The 22,661-nt window shown below is 36.9% G+C and overlaps 1 protein-coding gene across 9 annotated transcripts in view; it reads left to right on the top strand.

Annotated features, from left to right (window-relative positions):
* Positions 1-22,661, top strand: part of ALPK2 (alpha kinase 2) — a 189,052-nt gene that overhangs the window by 67,161 nt on the left and 99,230 nt on the right. The window lies entirely within an intron of this gene.

Below are 22,661 nucleotides of genomic sequence, written 5' to 3'. Positions count from 1 at the left end.
ACATGAAATTGTTAAGAGATTATGAGTCACTGACATTTTTTTTGGTAGCAGGAATTGCGCAGTTACGCTTGTTTTTGAAAACCAAAATTTTTACTTACCACTTACTTGCCTATACCCCCAGGAAAAAGAAATGATCATTCCCTCCACGCTTCAAAGTTATTCAAGGATTTGTGAACTCTCTCAGGGAAAACCTTAAGTATTAGTTAAAGGACAGTAAGTTGATTCCCATAGATCTGAGCATGTGACCTAAATTTTGGATCTGCAGTGGATTTTTCTTAACCTCCATAATTCTATTTAGCTGTCTAAACCAGCCACATTAGCCACATCATATTTCCACTTCACTGTCTGTTGTATAGATGTTCTCTTACTAATGACAGGTCTATGATTGATCTCATTTAGCATTCACACGTAAACAATTTATAACAATTTGTTCCCAGGAGTCGTTTATATTACTGGATTATTTGAATAATTATACAAAATAGATCATTATGGTAAGTTTTCCTGGAATGTTATACATTTTCCCTTCCCTAACCAAGATGTTGTTTCTCCCACACCTTATTTAATTACTGTTTTCATGTGTCTGTCCATTTCTGGTGTATATCATTAGGCAGAATATCCCTTTTACAAGAACCCGTGGAATCTGGTATCTGTTCAGATAAAAGAATCTGAGCGAAGATCGGAATTAAAAAAATAAAGTTTTCCTCCTTAAGGGAGTGGGAAGCGCAGACCCCTGTCATCAAGTTTATCAGTCCTAGATCCACTAAATTGAGAAAATAAAGAAGAGGCTACCATTTTCACTATCATTATGGTTACAACCCGCTGACTATTGGCCACCATTGTAACTAAGCATCCCTGAACGTTCCCCTTAGCAGCTCTCTAGCCAAGCCAGAGTATATACCAGTCACTGCAACCAGAAATAGTCACACAGATTACCATTTTTATTACACCATGCTCATTTGTTTCTTTAAGAATTGGCTAAATAAAAATACTTTCATTTCTCAAGCGAAATTCCTCTTTCATGACCACCCAAGATCTATAGTCATTTATTTATACATTCAGACTTACAGCAACAGAGTCAAATAGGACATTTTCATCTGAAAAGCAAAATAAAAAGTTTGAGATAAACTAAAGAAATTAGTCACGGATGTAGGCTGGAAAATGGGCTGAAGATCATTATACAGAGTCAGATGGACAAGTTTCTATTTTTCAGTGATCATCAGCAGGGCTGACTCCTATTGTGGGAACACCCAAAACTTTAAAGAGAAACTGTATCCTCAAGATCAATTCTATGTAACATGGGATGAGTTACAAAGAAAGTTTCTTATTCCTACAATGTTCATTTATCCTTTGATTATGAAAGTTTGTTATGGACATATGGAGAGAGGGGACTGGCATACCTGAGTAGGCAGATTCTTCTTCTGAACAAATACCTTTCTAACAGGAAGCTGTGTTGGCATTCATAATAAATTCCATCTTAAGTCTGAGACTTGGGGGGACAATAGAGACCCCAGGGAACTTTTCAGAATCGTGTGAAAAATATATTACCTTAGAGAAAAATCGGCTGGTTTTGCTTTAAGTTTTATTCTTAGGCTTTGAAGTTTAAGTGAACTGAGAGACTCTAAGTGGCTCTAAGGACTAAAATGAAAATACTGGGTTTTAGGGGAGCAATTATAAATGTGCCTACCTCCTTCATCTCACTCCTTTAGTAGCTGGGCACATGCCACGACTCATTTACTTCTAAATTTTACTTTCTTGATTTTTATCCTAAGCAATTTTCTGGTCTTTCCCTCAAGGAACTACTTTTAATGGAGATATAAAGCATATGGTCAGCTAGATGGTGCAATGGATAAATTGTGGGTCCCAAAGTCAAGAAGAATTATCTTCCTGAGTTTAAATCTAGGTTCAGATACTTACTAGCCATTCAAGTCACTTTAATTTCATTCCTCAGTTTCCTCATATAAAATGAGCTAGAGAAGGAAATAGCAAACCACTCCAGTATCTTTGCCAAGAAAACCCCAAATGGGGTCACAAAGATTTGAACTCAACTAAAATGACCAAACACCAAATACAACATATACACTGATAAGGAAATACAAGGGATACAGAAAATAAATACAGAATTCTTTGCATTTGGAGGGGAAGAGCACTGATAAATGGGGGGGGCATCCCAAAGATTATTAAGTGGGAGGTAGCACTTGAGCTGAGCCTTGAAGGGAGTTAGGGACTCTAAGTGAGAGATGACATTCCAGGCATGGGGACACAGCCTATGGGAAAGCCCAGAGTCAAGAGAAGGAATATTATGTACAGTAGTGGGGGAAAGAAAAGTCCACCATTTTAATTCTTTAACTTAATGAGACCACATTATAGACCAGGAGTCTTTAATCTTTTCTGTGTTTTGGACCCAGTTGGCAGTCTGATGAAACCTATGGACCCCTTCTTAAACTATTTTAGATGCGCAAAAAAAGCTATACAGGGTTACAGAGGATACCAATTATATTGAAATATGGTTATCAAAATATTTTTTAAAAACAAGTTTATAAACCTTGGCTTAAAAATCTTTGTTGTTGACAGTCTCCTTCTTTTCCTTCCTAAATTCTTATCTTCAGTGTTTATACTTGCTTCCCTCTGTTTCACAATGTAAAAATACTGTTTTATTTCTCGCTTGAAGTAGCACTTGTCCAAGCCTTTAGGCTGGGTCCCCCAAGCTTGAGTCAGAAGTTTGGCCATTGAGAGCAGAGAGGGTACCTCAGGCCAATCTGAATCTTCTCCAAAGGTCACACTACAAACCTTTACTCTGGTTTAAACCTCGATGCACTGGTCCAACTCTGAGGGTAGGAATGACATTCTGCCCATCTAAAGTTTCTTCTGGTGCCTTGCTGGAGTCAAATAAGCTTCATTCCTAAATGAGGAGTGCTGGATCCTGCTGGGTAACTGTCAGCATTTACCCCAGAGAGTGTGCATTTTTGGGTGTTGTGGGGTAATGGGTTTCCCATATGTACAATGTGGAAATGCAGTCTTCAGTGAAGGTATTTTATGAACTGTCTGAATGGGGAGTCAGTACTCAGTTTTGAAGCATTGCAGTACAACCCATGTATTATAGCTAGATAACATTACAACAAGATAAACCAAAATGAGTTTCTTCATGAAATTGTGGCACAGCTTATTCAATATAGCACAGACTTTCTTGGATAAGTACTTTCCTTCAAATGCAAAGATGGGGCTCCTGAATCATCACTGAATTTTTCTTTTTCTTTTGTACATATGTATATTGTAAAAGCTGTCACCAAAAGTATAGGTCTATACAAAGATATGTACGTACATATACGTATTTGTGTGTATACATACAGACATCTAGACAAAATCTCTTTTCAAGGAATATGTATCTGCATGTCTGTATATACATATATGTGCATACATATAGACATGTAAATATATGCACACAGGGTTATGTGCATATGGTGGCATGTATACATATGTGTAGGTGTCTCATACGTATAAGTGCATCTGCACACAGGTACTATATATGTGTTTGTACATACATGTATATATATGGTATGTGTGTGTGTGTGTGTGTGTGTGTGTGTGTGTGTGTGTGTACACACACATTCCTTGAAGGTAGAATCTTTGTTTTTTCTCTTTGTATCTGTAATACCTAGCACAGTGGCTGGCACATAGTAGATCATTAACAAATACTTGTCAATTGAGTGATTGATGGTTCATAGAGTATGTTTTTGAGACATAGAGTATGTCTATGATGGTTCATAGAATATGTTCATAGAGTATTGTTTTTCCAATAATGGGGATTCACTGATGCTAAGCCATTCTCAGGCTAATCTGGCTCCCTTTCTGACAATGCCATTCACTTTGAGGATGACTGTCAGAGGTTAAGAGTTTAGTCTATGAGGACGTGGTGATATACAGAAATTAGCTGCCCATGTGGTGACAGAACCTTTACTGTAGTGCTCTGTGTGAACTAGCTAGTCCCAGAAAAATCCTATCATATTATCCTGATACTGAAAGTTCTCCATAGTTTAATGTTCGTTTCTCTCTACAATTTAACTCTTCTAATGGAATTCTCAATCCCAGCTGTTCTATTTACTGTCCTCCAAATGTACTATGTGACTTCCCTACCTCATGTCCTTTATTGGCTGGTCCCAACTCTCTTATTTTCTCTCATCATCCATAAAGGATGAACAGATTCATGAGGCTCTTCACAATGCCCTCAGTCAGTTCAACTCCATTTATTTAGCACCTACTACGTATAAGGTATTATATTAGGTACTTGGGGCACAAAGAACCCAAACAACTGAGGAGATTCAGGAGAGACCTCATGTAGGAGGTAATACTTAAACTGAGCCTCAAAAGGAGCTTGAGATTCTAAGATGTGGAAAGAGAAAGAGGAGGAGGAGGAGAAGGGATGGAGGAGGAAGAGGAAGAGGAGAAGGAGGAGGAAGAGGAGGAAGAAGAGAAAGAGGAAGAGGAGGGGAAAGAGAAGGAAGAGGAGAATTCCAGTCATGGGGGCCAACCTGAACAAAGCCATGGAACATTGGATATAAATAATAGCAAAAAGGCCAGTTGGGCAGAAAATCAGAATGTGTGAAGGAAAATAAAGGAAAGTAAAAGGAAGAAAGAGAGGCTTCAACCAGATTCTGAAAGGTTTTCAGCATCAAACTATGTAATTTGTATTTTATATTGGAATAAATCAGCAGCTACTGATGCTTCTTGAAGAGAAGGTCAACATGTTAGACCTGAGTTTTTAGGAATACATTTTGGTAACTGAGTGGAGAGTAGATTGGAAAGGGAAAAGACTTGAAGCCATTAGATCAATTAGTAAGTCACTGCATTAGTTCAGGTGAGAGGTAATGAGGACCTCAACTAGCATGGTTGCCCAAATGAGAGAAGAGGACAGATATTAGAGATGAAGCATAGAATGATCAAGGATTAATAACTGACAGAATATTGGAGATAGAGGACTTGGCAGTGGTTTCTTGTCTATAACAACTCTTCATACCAGTATAAGCTAGTTTATATTTATTTTTTGTGGAAAACTAATATTGAATTGTGATGTTAAATGAAATGATTTTTTCCCTTAATCTTCCCCAGGTCAGGCTGAAACTGCCTGCTGCCAAACCTGAGGCTACTTCAAAAATCTCTACCTCCTGCCCCCCACAGGATATCAGACTAGGTTGGGACCTTGCTTCTTTTGTTAAGATCTTAAAAAGACAGGGGCAGTTAGGTGGTTCAATGGTATGAGAGCCAGGCCTAGAAATAGGAGATCCTGTGTTTAAATCTAGCCTTAGGCACTTCCTAGATGTGTGACCCTGGGAAAGTAATTTAACCCCAAATGCCTATTATTCTTCTGTCTTGGAACCAATACACAGTATTGATTCTAGGATGGAAGATAAGAGTTTTAAAAAAATCTTACAAGAATAAAAGGATAAAGGAGCTGATCAGCCATGAAGAACCTTGACTATTGGAAAGATTAAGGGTGGACTAATCAACCATGTTGAACTTGGACCCATTTTGAAAATTAAACTGGCCTAGCCACAGAAGAGGAGGAAAGGTATCTTCCTAGTTTGGACAAAGACCCTCCTCCCCTGTATTTAAGTAATGAAAAAGGAGTTGACATCTTTAAGTCCAATTCCTCTTTCAAAATATCCACCAATAGGGACTCTCAAAGGAGGTCCAAAGGTCAAACTGTCTGGCCAATCAGAAAGAGGGCACAATTCCCTTTATAAGCAAGAGGCAATGACTTACCTGGTCTCTTTTTTCACAGAAGGAAGTTAGCAAGAAGAATCTATTCTTCATTCATGGGAATCGCAGGCCCCCATGAATAGGTAATGCTATTCTTGGAGAAATGGTTTCAGATTCTTTATTGGCTAAAATCAAACACTACATTTTTTTTAGGTGTATATCTCATTTCCCGAACTAGACTATAAATCTCTTAGGTACAGGGACATTTTCATACCTCTTTTTATCTCCACAACACTAGATATAGCAGAAGCTGAATCTCTGATTGGGTTATAAGGCCAAGTCTAGTTAGTGATCAGGATATCACCAATAGCCAGAACCATAAGAAGCCAAGAGTTGAAATCCAGAGAGCTAAGCCATGAAAATAAAGTAAACAGTTATGGAAGTAACTTGTTCAATCAAACTCAATCACTGGCCAATAGAAAGAAGGTATATGAAATTGATAGGACCCCTGATCAAATAGAAAGATTAGACAATGATTTTTGAGATCCCATCCTATGCTGAGATACTGTGGTTGTTTCTCTATGTGCAAGGGTCACTTAGTCAACAACATTTTCCAAGTGCCCACTCTGCATAGGGCTCCATTCCAGGATATAGTGCTAGACATGACATTGGCATTTCTCCAAAATGAGTGGGTACATCTAATTTTTTATATCTGTCAACAACATATCTATTTACTGACTTAAAAAAACAAACAAGAGGATTAACCAGAAAACCTCTGAGCCTAAGTAATATACAACAGCATCAAAGTCATAAATGATGATGTTATAGTCTAATAAAGGGAAGATACCTCAGAGAATGGTTTGCCTGCTAGCAGAGATGGATGTGGACATGAGGGAGATGTACCTATTGGGTTAGTATCTGGTGCAGAGCTCTATTGTGTTCATATACATAGCATGGTAGATGGAGAGCTGAATTTGGGAAACAGTTTCCTAGATATTCAGTTTATCTGGATAGAATTCATGAAAAGAGACATTATGAAATAAGTTTTGAAAGGTTGGTGGGAGTCAGATCTTGAATGGTGTATTGTCCTAGCCAATGAAGCCCCCCTTGAACTGGGATTCCATGTATCAGCTATCCCTCCCAACTAAATAACAGTAATAACAGCAATAGTAGTACTTGGTCCTCAGATGAATCTGGGATCTCATCAATGTAGAAGCTCCTTTTAATGGGGAGGATCACAATCCATTCATATGCCCATCCCATGAATTTCTTATCCATATCCTTCTCATAAGTTCACCACCAATGGACACCACATGCTGGAGATCTTCCCTGTTTTCTCTTAAAAAGGATTCCAATGCATCACTACTAACACAAACAATAATAGTATTATTAACATTTATTAGTACTAGCAGTAGGTTTAGTATGTGAATTCTATGCTTAAAACTTCTTAAAGGCTAAACTTCTAATTCTGAACTTAGCTTGATGTTCTTGATTTTTTAAAAAACCTTACTTTTCATCTTAGAATCAATATGTGTATTGGTTCCAAGGCAAAAAGGTGGTAACAGCTAGGCCACATAGCTAGGAAGTATATGAGACCCAGGACCTCCGGTCTCTCTGGGCCAGCCTTTCAATGGACTTAGTCACCTAGCTGCCCTCAGTCCTAGAATTTAAAAATATTTTGACAACTGTATTTTAAAATAATTTGCTTCCCTTGTAGTATGTAAATTATTTATATAACTTTAAAAATTATTTTGAGGAGTCCATAAGCTTCATGATATATCCAAAAGGGTACATGGCACAAAATAGGTTGAGAAGCCCTGTTCTAAAGATCTGTAGTAAGGACAGATTAGTTAGAAATACCCAGTGTCTGACCCCCAAAGTAATGAATGCTGACTCTGTCCTTTGATCAGGAAGCCTATTTTTTAAGTCCTGCCAGGGTTTTTGAACTAGCTGGTTACTTTGATTAGTACTTAAGGTCTGGCTTACTGTAATCCTGCCATTTGTGTTTAAAAACCTATAAAAATGCCGAGGATTCTACAGAGTAGGCTTTCATATCTTTTTTATCTAGAGGCTAGGCAGAGTAACTTCTGCATCATCTGGGGTCAGTTGGAACTTGGATGGTATAAATAAAATAATTCTTGGGTCATTCTGAGATTCCTACCTCCTCTTCCTACATATACGCCCTCTCTTAGAAAACCTTGATAGAGTTGCTGAGCACATGACCCAATGTCATACGTCATCATGATGATCTTTAGGGTTTATGGTTTGGTGTAAAGGATTGACCTAAGTTCACAATCCTAGAAAGTGGCAGATCCAGAAATCAAAACAACGTATACTGATTCCAAGTTCAGTGTTCTTTATTTTTATATGTTATATATTTTTATTCATAAATATATATTTATAGGTACATTAATGCATATACTTATTTACATTCTGTTTTTATATATTATATTTTATACCATGCTGCCCCACCAACATTCTAGCGATTCAGTGTCCCTAGAATGACGTACACATTTAGGAGCTCCAGAGTAAGCCTTTGAGGGTAAGTCTGGACTGGAAGAAGTCCCATAAGCCCACCTTATTTTAAATCTGACCATGATATGACTTTTAGAGCCAGTGTGGAATTTGATCATATATTCTGCAGATACGCCATGACTAGTAATATCCCCTAGAGCAGACACTGGATATGGAATTCAGAGCAGTGCTGTTCAACAAGGATGTGTGAGTCATTATAGAACCATTCAATGCAACAAGGGAAAGGAGAGGGAATTTTAGTAAGGCATTTAACCAAATCATACAGTTTGTGTTTCACAACCAAAAGGATAGTCAGGATATTTGCTTTTGAATAGTTAAGAACAAGGGTTAGTATTTGTGCTATGGATTGAAGAGGAGCCAGACAGCAACCAGGGAAAGCTCCATGAAGGAGAGGTATAACGCAGGCTTTGAAGTGCGAGTTGAACTTCAACAAAGTTTTGAGGGGAGAACATTTCAGACACAAGGAAGAATAGTCAGGAGAATGTGAGGCATGCCTAGGGAGCAATGAGTGTTGAGTTTGGTTGGAACATAGATAGGGTTTTTGGAAGGAAGGCCTGGGACATCAAAGTCAAAGGTAGGTTGGGGTCCAATAGCATAGGATCTTGAATGCCAGACTAAGAACTTCATGTGATAGATAACAGGCAACCAATAAAAGTTTGGAAATGAGAGGAATGAAGGAAATATCATGGAGTATTGGAATAAGCACTTATCTAAGCTTTGGAAGATCTGGATTTGACTTCCATGTTATGCCAACAACTTAGCTGTGTGACCTTGGGCAAGTCCCTTAACCTCTTGGTTTCCTCACTTATAAAAAGAAGGTTTCTAATTAGATAATATCTGGTGTCTTGTCTAATGTTATGAGCTGAAGAATATGAAATCAAAGCTATACCCTAGGAAGAAAAATCTGGAAACACAATTTAAGATGGATCAGAGAGGAAAACTGTCTAGTTAGAAAGCTACTATAACAACAACAATTAAAAATAATAAGAATAAAATACTGAATGAGGGTGATAAAATCAGAAGTAAAAAAGAGGAATACTAATTCTTGACTTGAGAATTGAAGTACCATTCACAAGAACAGAAATAGAAAAGTTTGGAGAAAGACTAAGGGTTTACTTTTATTTTTTTGAAGGATGGGGTATGGATTATAGTATCATAGATTTTAAATTGGAAGATAATACAGGCATCATCTAATCCAAATATCTCATTTTTATAGACAAAAGGGGAAAGACAACTTGGGCTTTGGACAAATTGAGTTTGAAATTATCACTGGTATGTCAGGTAGGAATGTTTAGTAGATAGGCATAAATGAGGACTCAGAGCCTGGGAAAGGGTTCAAGATAGAAATAACTTCAGGGGAGCAATCTGAATGGGAGTTGAAGACAGAGCACCATAAAGGGTAAGGGGAGTGAAAGAAAAGAGAATCAATGACAGACCCTTCAGGAACTGCTTACATTCAAAGGTATAAAGAGAAAGAGGATCTAGTGAAGGAGGCAAGGAAGGCAAGAAAGGCAAAGGAAGGCTAGGAGAAGAACCAAAAATCAAAGAAACTAAGGAAGAGACTATCAAGAAACAAGGGTGATTACAATAATATATCACAAAAATTATACATTGTGATCAAATATGATTTATACCAGGAATGCAGGGATGGTTTGATGTAAAGAAAACTATTAACATAATTGATTATATTAATAACAAAAGTAATAAAATCCATATAATTACATCAATAGATGTTGAAAAAGCCTTTGACAAACAATACTCTTTCCTATTAAAAACACTGGAAAGCAAAGGTATAAATGGAGTTTTTCTTAAAACAATACAAAATATCTACCTAGTACCATCAGGAACTATTATTTGTAAAGGGAATAAGTTGGAAGCCTTTCCAATAAGATCAGGAGTAGACAAGGATGCCCACTATCACAAATATTATTTAGCATAGTATTAGAAATGCTAGCAAAAGCAATAAGAGAAGAAAAAGAAATTGAAGGAATTGCAATGGGCAAAGAGGAAATACAACTATCTCTACTGAAAGATTACGTCATGGTATATGTGAAAAATCCTAGAGATTCAACTAAAAAAGTTTGTTGAAACTATCAATAATTTTAGCAAAGAAGCAGGGTATAAAATAAAACCCACATAAATCATTGGTATTTTTATATATTACTAAGAAAGCCTTGCAAAAGATACCCCTCTTAAAATGATCACAGATAGAATAAAATAGCTAGGAGTATACCTGTCAAAACAAACCCAGGAACTATATGAACATAGTTATAAAACACTTTTTACACAAATAAAGTCAAATCTAAATAGTTGGAGAAATAGTAATTGTTCATGGAAAGGTAGAGCCAATATATTTAAAATGATAATCCTACTTAATCTACTTATTCAATGCTATCCCAAATTAAATTACCCAAAATTATTTAATTGAACTAGAAAAAAATAAAATTCTTTTGGAAAAACAAAAGATGAAGAATATTAAAAAAGAAACAGGGATAATGTGTCTTACAGGGAGTTAAAGGAAGGTGAAGACCAAGGAAAGACTATGATTTATAAATTAAGATGTTAGTAATCTTGGAGAAGTCAGTTTCCTATGAATTATAGGTCAAGAAGTTAGATTGCAAGAAGCTGAAATTTATGTATGAGTAATATGAAGATGAAGGCAGCAAATATAGACTCCTCTGTAGAAATTTGTCACAAAATCTCCTTCCTTTCTTTGCAGAGCTGTTGGACTATGGATGATAAAAACTACATATCATATTAAACTTGGTCGATATGTTGGTTTGTTTTGCTAAACAAATTTTTATATATATATTTTTTTGTTTCAAGAAATAAGACCAGCCGAAAAGAATATACATATCTATATATCTATGTAGATATTTGATATAGATACAAGTATCTACATATATCAGGATATGAAAATAATATGAAAGCAAAATAATAATACATATTAAAATAAAATTTGACAATGACAAGAGAGATGAGACTCTCATAAGGTAGTAGGGATGAATGAAGGTATTTTATTTGCTTTTGTTTTTACAATAAATGAGATGAACCAGTTTGTAGACAAAGAGAAAAGAGCCAGTGGAGAGGAGAGATTAGAAATCGCAAGGAAATCATGCAAAAGGGAATAAATTGGGGCACCTAAGTGGTTCAGTGATAGAGATCCATGCCTGGAGATGGGAGATCCTGGGATCAAAGACACATAAACCCAATTGCCTAGCCCTTACTGATTTTCTGTCTTTAAACTAATTCTTTAAATGATTCTAATACAGAAGGTAAGGATTTTTTAAAAGAGTGAGTGAGTAGTTTAGGGATGGGATTGGGGTCTTGAGAAGAGTGCGATAGAGATTATTTTAGGGAGTTAATAAGAGATGAAAAATAGGATTTCTAAGGGGCAGGGTGGGCCCACTGAGGATAAATAGGATTTATTTGTAGAATCCTTAGCCAATGTGGTTACATAACCTTGTCCATCAAAACTCGGTAACCTGGAAACAGGAATGAGGAAAGCAGATGGCAAAAGTTACCCAGGGTTAAGGATTAGCTGATAGGAATGGTACAAGGTCAACTGTATTTAGGAAGGGTAGCATCATGGTATACTGAATACCATGATAGATGTGGTATCTGGTAAACCTGAGATCAAATGTGGCACTTAGTAGCAGTTTGACCTTGGACAAGTCACATATAATTTCTCTAAACCTCAGTGTCTACATCTGTAAGACTGAGATAATAGCATATTTAAGTAAGTGCCTTACAAGGTTGGTATGAAGATCAAATGAGATGATGGAAATAGAGTCATTTTCAAACTTTTCATCACTACAGAAATAATTATTACTAAATGGGTAAGGAATTCTAGGATGTTGATGAATGTGTGTAGTTAATAGTGACTGTGGGATCTAAACTGGGTAGAGAGAGAGACAAGTGAATCCAGAATGGGATTAATCAACTAAGGGGAAACAGAGGAGTTGAGGGACGAGAGGTAACCATGAGGACAAAATAAATTCATTGAGTGAGGTGTAGGTGTAGAAATAGGAGGCTCAGTGGAAAGAGAGCCATGTCTAGAGACAGGAGGTCTTGAGTTCAAATCTTGTACCAGACACTTCTTAGCTGGGTGACTCCAGGGGCATTTAATTCTCATAGCCCAGCCCTAATAGCTTTTCTGATTTGGAACCAATACACAATATTGATTCCAAGATGGAAGGTGAGGGTTTTGAAGAAAAAAAAAAAGAAATAGAAGGATAAGAGATTGTAATCAGATTGGAGAGACTTCACAATTCAGTACCTCAGAAGTGATTCAGATCCAAGTGAAAGTGGGCAGTAGGTATGACTTTATATGTAGTTGATTGAGGTGGGTGGAAGATGCCCATTCCTGGGCTTGAAGAGATGGAGAAATTATGATCTTAGAGAGCTTAGAAGGTTCATTAAAATGCAAGTTAATGTCGACAAGGATGATAGCAGAAACAGCTTGGAGAGGAAGACTTTCTTTGAGTCAGGTACTAAGAGCATTGAAAAAGAAGGAAAAGTGTCCTGGATATCCATAGAAAACAGCAACAAGATGAAATCAATGTGATTCAAAGTTCCAGAAGAGGAGAGGTTGCTGACAATGGCACCAGGACCAGGACAACAAGCAAGAATTTAAGGTGGGGAGCAAGGTGTATCTTCTGGCTCTGTTCTTTATACCTATGGGTACTTCAGTAGATTCAAAATTGTTACATAGTGATGGAGAGAAATGGAACAAGGGGCACTAGCAGCTAGTGGGATCAAGGAAATCTCATGTAGAAGGTGGCCCTTGTGTTGAGTCTTTTTTTAAATTTTAAAATGTTTTATTTTAAAGTATTTCTCCATGTTTCCATGATTTATTTTCTTTCCTTCTCCTCTTCCCTCCCCCCTCCCAGAGCCAACAAGTACTTCCACTGGGTTATACATGTATTATCACTTATGCCTATTTCCATATTATTCATTTTTGGAATAAAGCAATCTTTTAAAACCCAAACCCCAATCATATATCCATATAACCAAATGATAAGTCATAGGTTTTTCTTCTGTGTCTGCTCCCACAGTTCTTTCTCTTGAAGTGGATAGCATGTTTTCTCGTAAGTTTGGACGGTCTTGAAAGTAACTGGGGATTAATTCTTAGGCAGAGGTAAGGAAGCAAAGTAGGTTATTATTAGTGTAGGGGATCCTGTGCAAAGGTACAAGGATTAGAATCAGAGCATTGTCTATAAGGAATGGTAAGAGTACCAGCTTTATGCTGCTGTCATGTGTGTGAAGGGGAGCAAGGTGTAATCAAGTTGGAAGGGTAGATTGAGTCCAAGTTGTGAAAGGAATGAAATGTCCCTTAGAGGGACATTTCTATTTGTAATTTCAGAGGTAACAGAAGGCCACTAGAGTTTATTAAATAGGGATGTGATGGCGTCAGCCCTCCTCTTTAAGAAAAGCACTTTGACAATGCTACAGAAGATGGAGGAGGAGAAAGAAATTGGAGGGAAACCCATTGGAAGACTTGCAATAAACCATGAGAAAGGATGAGGGACTGAATTAGGGTGGTCACTGTAAAAGTAGAGAGAAAAAGACCGATCTGAGATATATTATAAAGTTATTTGGCCACTGCTTGGATATATGAGATGAGTAAGAATAAAGTTTTGAGTTTGACACCAAGGTTGCAATCCTAGGTCACCGAAAAAAATCATGGTGGCCAGGGAAGAAATGGGGATTCCTGTTCTTTTCAGTTAATTTGAGGTAGGAAAATAAGCAGGGATATTCATTTACAGTAGAATGAGGATTCCTAAAAAAGGCACAGTGGAAAGACTAGGAAAGGAATAGAGAGTAGAGTAGATTTGGGGAGGCTTTTGCTGAATAAGGATGAAAAAACAAAAGGCAATGAGAGCAGAGTAGTCTTTTCACCTACGGTGATAATTCTGGATAATAAGATTAGGAAACCAGGGAGTTAGAAAGTAGGCTGGAGGAGAATGTTAATGATAAACCCCTGGGAGTGTTGGAGAGGCAGAATTTTAGATAATGTAGGCACTTACTGGTCAAGTAAGTAGTCCTACTCTGCCATAGGACTTGGAAGCTTCTTCAGTGATTCATTTGTAGGCTAAAGCTATACTAACACTATTTTAGGCTTTTCTGTATTTTACCCTCTCCATTTTCCCCTAGATTTTCTAGTTTGCTTGCTAAAAACATGTCGTTGTCTTCACCTGTCCAGGGTAACTGAAATAAGCACAGATGTTGATTTATTGTAACTAATCCAAAACAGGTGTACCATTTACAGCCGAGTTTTATTTTGAGGAGCAGTTCAGGGACTGGAATTTGGGTGACTGCTGGTGAGGCTAGCGAAAGGCCGGTCATGAACCTCCTGGTGTGTGGGTTTAATCTCCTGAAACAAATCACTCATCACTGACTTGTTTTGGCGTTCAGTGCCAAAGACAATACTTCATTTGCCATATCTTTTAGTCTGACTTAAAAACTCAATCACATCATTCCTATATTGGTCAAAACTGGCCTATATTACTTAATAGTTTTTTCTATTCTCTACAGAATTTTGCTCCCCGAGACAGGGAAGGGTTGTGGTTTCTATGAACCAGGAGAGAATCATAGAATTTGAGAGATAAATAGATCCTGAAGATTGTCTGGTGTACCTCCTAGATATCAGAAAATGCTGAACAGAAAAGTTATGTAACTTGGTTCACAAAAGAGCTGGAGAATAGAACCTGGGACCTTCTTCCTCTAAGAGCCTTAGTCCATTCTCATCAATCACATTATATTCCTACTATAAATTGGTTGATGACATGAAAATTTTTTTTTGTACTTGATCAGGACATCCTAAAATACATTAATTGTAAAGGGGAAAATAATTATTTGCCATTCTCTTCTGAGTCCTTTACTCTAGAGGTAAGTTCTAGTCTATTCAACTAGAACATATTGAGTACAATTTTTCTAAATCTCTGAATTTAGAGAAAAAATTATTTAACAAGCAAGAGAGTTTTTCTCTTTCTGGTCAGAGAGAATATAGCAGGACAGATTAAAGTAAGATGTTTGATGTGACCCTTTTAAGATAGCCATGAGTCCTCAAAATGAGTTCATTTAGACAAATAAATCCAATATTTACAGGGATTACCATTCCATTTCCCAAGGGCATTTTAAAGGGGTTGATTTAACCTTGTTCTGAGAATCTTTGAAGAATATATTTAGCTCATATGGAGCCAAATTCCCTCACTGGAAAAGCAACTCTGTAGATGCATATTCAAAGCTACCTTTGAAGATTATTTTCATGCATTCAGATAATTTGGGGAGACCTTTTAGTATCTTCTTTTACAGTCCTGCTAAATAATAACATTCCTTTGGTATGTAAGATTACATCTGTGCTCATTTACAACCAGGGAGTCAACTATATCCCAGCCAACTATATCCCTACTGATGATAAGATGGTAAGAACACTGTAAGATCTTATGTTTAATAGTTTTGTCACCCTTTGCTTGAGCACTTTACAGTCACTGAACCTGTGCTTCCTCAAAGCTTGGGAAGCAAGACAAAAACACAATTCTGATTATTTGTAGCCAGGGAAGCTGTAAAGTGAGTCATCTCTTGGGTGTACACCATTAATTCATTATCTCAATTGTTATGTCTGATTTCCTAGGAAGAAACAGAAGATGCTATTCTAATTAAGTCTATAAAACATTCAGTAGCATAAAATGAAGATGAGATGTTTTATTATTTTTGTTTTGCCATAGATATATAGCATCAAGTGAACAGAGAATTAGAGATACAAGGTGGTGAGGTGGAAAGTGTGCTGACTTTTGAGACAGAGAACCCAGGTTGAAATCTCAGCTCTGTCATTTAACCTATGTCATTTTGGACAAGGAATTCCATTTCTCTGAGTCTCAATTTCCTTGTCTGCAAAATGAGGGGGTTGACCTAGTTGATCTTAATGGTCCTTTCCAGCTCTAAATTTATGACTCTGTGATTTATAAGATGAATCTGGGCAGAACAGCCACAACAACAATATCAATCAGGATCATTCAGACAAAATAACCCCATTCATTTATCTTAGATTTCCAGATTTTCAGTGAAAGCATTCAGTTACACCGACATAGCTTTTTATCTCTAAAAGAACAATGGCTACTGTTTGTAAGTTCCCAAAATGGTTTTATTGGAGTCATTATATGTATTCCACTTAGGTGGATTCTTAATTCAAGTGTGAAATATTACAAAGTCAAGAAAATCTCCTTAAGTCTTTAACTTAAAAAATCTTATTTTGGGGGGCAACTGGGTAGCTCAGTGGTTGAGAGTCAGGCCTCGAGATGGGAGGTCCTAGGTTCAAATCTGGCCTCAGACACTTCCCAGCTATGTGACTCTGGGCAAATCACTTGACCCCCATTGCCTAGCCCTTACCACTCTTCTGCCTTGGAGGTAGAAGGTAAGGGTTTAAAAAAATCTTATTTTTATTGATATCCTTCAGCTTTTAAATCATGTTCATTTCTAATAATATCTCTCCCTACTCTAAAATCCAGTGGGCCATTCCTAATACCAAATAAAAAAAGAAAGAGGAAAAAGGAAGATTAGCAAAATAATCCAAGACAGCAACCACATCAGACAATATAGGCAATAGGAATTTAAAAATTCCTCAATTTTTAAAACACCTCCCAAAACAATATGAACATGAGGATGTGGTTGGTCACCTTCTTTGGAAGCTTAGATAAAAAGAAACCCATTGTCAGAACAGAGTGTCCAGAATATATTCCATTTAGATGCAATCTGGGCAAGCTTCCATGATATCAGACCAGTAGGAAGCCAGTGCTGTTACCACCCCATTCATGGAAAGTACCCAAATGCCTAACCCTGTTCTTTCCAGAAGAGAGAGAAGCCCATTGTGTGGGCAGAAAGGAAACATTTCTAGCTTCATTCCCTTATTTAGTTGGGCAAGAGGCATAAAATAAAAGCAGTCTCTTCTGTGTAAATTGGGAAATTGGCACAAAGGCAAATAAGAACCCAGAATGCTGAGATATGAATCAGAGACCTTGGAATAGAGATTTGTTTTGGCATAACTTTTACATTCATGGAAGAGTTATCACATAAATAAATGGAAATCAACCAGATTACATCAATGCAAAGAGCATCCTGGGAAGGTTCCACTCCAAAATTTCCCTGCCTTGCTATAATGTTGTAACAGTTAAGGCAACAAGAGAAGTTGGGATGGAGCTAAGAAAACACATGGTCCTTTAGTCCAGTGAATAATAAAGATTGATAGTCAGGACAAAAAGCCCCCAATGGCACCATTAGAAATTTTCCATTTCAACTAGAGAGAATCATTAAAAAGTCCCTATTAGAGAATGTTTGAATTTGTATTACTCACAGCTCAGTACTATTCCATTATCTTCGTGTACCATGCATATCCATTCCCTTGTCAATGGGCATTTACTAGGGTTCTAGTTCTTTGCTACTATAACAAATGCTGCTATGAATTATAAGGAATGGACTTCTCTCAGGAGTGTGAGGTCTTTAAATTCTCCCATCAAAAATTACCCAAACTCTTTTCTGGACTGTAGTCTTCTTGCCATTCTGTTACTTCGAAAAGAAACCTGACAGAGGAAGAATTTTTGTTGTTGTTATTTTAAAGGAAAACATGGTTAAAGAGGACCCAACATAGTGATTAAATTTAAATTCTAGGTTCTTGATATTTAAATTTAATCACTATTTTGGGACCACCCTCTCCTACTTACCTCAATACCTAATATCATTGATGCGATTGTGCTTATATTGTCTTTTAACATATGTAAACGGTTGGTTTTTATGAATAAATTTTCTTCAAAAGAAACCAAATACTTCAAGTTTAAGAAAACAAAAAAAAGATCAAAAGTACAGTCAGTCACATCTTGGATTAAAAGAGCAAATCTTCCAATTTGGAACAAAATCACAATTGGAAATGAAAGATTTAGTCCAGAAGAAGCTGGAAACTAATAAAGACAAAGGTAGGAGTGAGAGAAGAGGATTAAAATCTAAAGGGTTACAGATGTATCAGGTAACTGAGCAAGGGAATCTTAAACTAAGAATAGGCTGCATGAAGATCTTTCAGATAGAAAATTCAATACAATTGTTTCTTAAATTAGCCAAGGTGGTCCTTCTACCATTTTTTGCACTTGTATTTTATAGTTTGCATCCATATATTTCTATACTAAATGTAATAACTTAAACAAAAACTTTGCTTCACTAAAGAAAATTGGCCTAGAGTGACTTGCTCTGCTGATGACTTATAGAAAGTAGAGTACACAGGACAAGAGGGAAGTAATAACCCTAAACCCCACTTTGGTGTCAGGGAAGGCAAGAGCCTGTGCCCCACAGATCCCTGAAGCAAAATGTATTTCTCTTTGCCCTTCAGCATGACAAAAATACGCATGTGTCTACTGGAGAGAGGCTGCTTGTCTAACAGTTTTGTCACATTCATTCTTTTTAAATATTATTATGGTTATCTGCTTTGAAGCTAGCCTTGAAAATGCTGAATACCAGAGTGGTATTTATAACATGTATCTTCTGTTTCTGGTTTGGACTTCTAAAAGAGGTTTGCTTATTATTATCATCACTTCAGCACATTAAAAATGGTGACCACAAAAATTTTCATTTTGCTAAGAGTCAAGAAACAATAATTAAAAAGTAACATTTTCAAGTCATTGACCATTCTTCCAGTTTTCTTTTTCTTTCCATTCTGAGGCCATATCAATATAAAGTAAATATAATGTGCATTAGAATATTTAACCCACCCCAATGCTAATGGCCTACTTGTCTAGTCAAAGAAAGAGATAGGATACTAAGGACCTCCTATCATTATCTTGGTTTCTATGGATCTGGGTTCTAACCACTTGCAGGACTGAGCTTTTGTTCCAGGCCTTTGGAACACAACAATTTATGATTAACAGACTAAAGGACTTTGTAGAATGGAATATAGAATTGTGAAGACATCGGAGAGGAAGAAAATGCAGAGTTTATGAAAGAATTCTCCTTAGAAATGAATTTGAGAAAAGCTTGGGATTTGTTTGGTTTTTGTTATAAAAACAGGGCTCCCAAACACGCCTTACATGGATAGGACAGAGAATCAGATCAATTGACTTTCAGGTGTACACCCTAAGCTTCATACCGTATCATCACCTTTCACTCAGGCCTCAGGTCTCTATTGGAATTTCCTAGTTTCCATGCCAACAACATCCTTTTTAGGTTCACTCTACATGGAAAAGGCCTTGGGAGACTGATCTGGATTTCTCTAGTAAAATTTGATGAGTGTCACCTCGTTCCCAAACCCTAGTCTTTGTCTTCTACAAAATGGTGTCACCATCTCTTCTTCTGTCTATTCCCAAAGTCCTTGCATTCATATTCTCCTCTGGATGAGATCACAGGAGCAGGACATTCCTATTGTAGTCATGGAAATTCCAGGGAACACAATGGTTTGTTTGTTTTTCCAACCGTGGAACTTTTGTTTGAGAGATTCCCACATCATTGACTGAAGGGTTCAATCACTAGGAAATGATGTGTGAGTTGGGATAGCTATTACTGAAAACCTTAGAAAGCTTATATAAAGGAAAGTGGGTAGAACTCATAAATGCTAGATTTACAAAAAAATCACCCCAAATAATCTTTCCTCCAGGAACTTGGCCATCCACTGGGGCAGGGGGGAATAAAATTTACACAGACAGTTTAATATAAAGTTCAAATTAATTTCTGAGGGGCAAAGAAGGGCACCAGTGACTAGGGAAAAGGACCTTAGGTAAGAGGTGGCACTTGAGTTGGACCTTGAAAGAAGCTAATGATTCTAGGCTGTGACACTAAGAAGTGCGTTCTAGGAATGGGAAACCCATTTGAAGGCACAAAGATGGGATGTACTGGGATTGTAACACGTGTATCAGGTCAGTCCTTTTGCTTTTTCTGGTCTTGTTTCCATCTCATTACTCATTGGGTTTCTCATATTCTCAAGGGAAAATGCTTTTCCCAGTTTTTTAAGTCAGATATACTAAGAAAATATATGGGGAAAAATCATTGACTACCTTCCATGGGGATTCTGTTAGCAAATTTTGCCTTTGGAAGGAAATAGAATCAATCCTGATCTAGATGTCTGTTTAATATGATCGAGGGTGCGTACACTCTATACATTAGCAATCTATGAGTGTTAGCCTGTGATGATCAATAGCTGCATTTTTAATCTTCTTGGGAATTTCATTCAAAATCTGACTGTAAACTATGGGCTCCTGGGTCAGTCTAGTGAACAATCTTTAGATCTAGAGTTGAATCAAGGAATATAGCACTGCACTGACCAATAACAACTAACATTTTTGTTTATGGGCTAATAGATACAATGCAAGAATAGCCGCAATGTTATTTTTTCCATTTCCCTTGGGACCCAGGATTCCCAAACTTCAGGAAACATAGCAGCACAGATGTCATTGGAACATCCACACTCTGAAAGATATCCAGGAACATCTTGGGACCAACTGCCTGTGATAACCCGAGAAGGGTTTGTAGGTTTACGGCTTCCATTGGTAAGCAACATAAATCAGCAAACATAAGACGCACATTTCCTCTGCCAATTCTTTTATGGGACCAAGGAATGGTCCCATAGGGACACACACTGCAACATGACTGATCAATACACTGAAAAAGTCCAAAAACATTTGCAATGTGTAATACCTTTAGGTCTCCCCCCACTACAAAGGGATTGGTTCAGGGTGTTCTGGTCTTTCTTCATTCATCCAGTCCCTTAAACTGTTATAGATTAGGCAAAAAAAATCCCAGCCCCACCCATATGCCTCCATCTTTCAGAAAGTTTAAGAAAACACTTTGGATTTGTTTCTCACTGTAGACACGTGGATAACTTGGAGGGGGAAATATCAATTGCATAAAAAATATTTTCCAAGAATTTCAGTATTCATGAAGAACACAAGACCCTGATTCCTACCAATGGAGCCCAGTTTTGAACTCATACAAGTGCTGGACCAATTTTTAGTACTTTGAAACCTAGCACAAATCTTAAGAAAATTGCCTGGTTCTGATGAAAAATTTACTTCTCAAGTTCTCAGTATGCCTAAAGCAACTCTAAGTCTTCTCTTTTTTTCTTTTTAAGATTTCAGTTTTTAGTCTGAACTTGAACACAACACAACACACACACACACACACACAAAGCATTTCCACATATACAACAGAACCAAAAAAATGGTGATTGTATATGAAATGAAGCATCTCTTTTATGCCAATTGTTTTTCATATGAAGTGATATTTAGATAATTAGATATTTTGATTTGATTTGATAATTTGATTGATTTGATAATTAGAATTTTGTACCCCAGGACTCCATTTCCCAGAATCCTACCTTCGTCTTCATGTTACATCCTTACTTTTTGGAGATAAAGTTTCTATAACCCTACCTCTCACTCTTTTTCTCTTGCTAATTCAGTTGGGAAAACTTCTCTTTACTCAGGTTTTTTACTTTTGTTCTTTTTTATTTTCTCTACTTAATAAATCCTATGAAATATAATACTTGGAGTCATTGGATATTAATTTAAATCTTATTAGTGTTTTAAAACCTTAAAACATTACATAAATGTCTACTATTATTATTATTATTCCCCTTATTCACTCATCCAATAAGCATTTATCATTAAAATGGTGTCTTGCTTGTCCAAAAGTGAATGCAATTTTCTCAGAATTCAGTACTTCAAAAGCAATAATAGTATTCATGTATTTCTGCTTTACTTTCAAATAAATTATTTCCCTGGACAACATCTGAACATCTAGGGAACAGAGATTTTTTCATTCTTTGTCTTTATATCTCTAGTGTCTAGCACAGTGTCTGGTAAACAGAGGGTGCTTAATAAATGCTTGTTTATCAATGGATTTGTCCTGATAGCAACTCTGTGAAGTAGTTATGTCAGCTCCATTGTTTTTTTTATTTTTTAACCTTTACTTTCTTTTTTTTAACATTCTTTTTTTATTTGGTCAATTTCAAACATTATGCCTTGGTTACAAAAATCATATTCTATCCCTCCCCCCCTCCATAGCCAATGCGCAATTCCACTGGGTATTACATGTATCCTTGATCAGAACCTATTTCCATGTTGTTGTTTACACTAGGACGTTCATTTACAGTCTACATCCCCAATCATATCCTCATCGACCCTTGTAATCAATCAGTTGTTTTTCTTCTGTGTTTCTACTCCCTCAGTTTTTCCTCTGAATAACCTTTACTTTCTGACAGAATCAATACTGTGTATTGGTTCCAAGGCAGAAAAGCAATACAGCTCAAGTGACTTTCCCAGGTCACACAGCTAGGAAGTGTCTGAGGTCACATTTGAACCCAGGACCTCTTGACTCCAGACCTGACTCTCTCTCCACTGAGTCGCTCCTCCTGGCAGCTCCTTTCTTAAACTTTTTGGGGTCACGGACTGCTTGGGCAG

Source organism: Monodelphis domestica, chromosome 3 (assembly GCF_027887165.1).
Source record: "Monodelphis domestica isolate mMonDom1 chromosome 3, mMonDom1.pri, whole genome shotgun sequence".
NCBI lineage: Eukaryota > Metazoa > Chordata > Mammalia > Didelphimorphia > Didelphidae > Monodelphis > Monodelphis domestica.
Note: the sequence above shows the minus strand (reverse complement) of the source record. Positions and strands in the feature narration are given on the sequence as shown.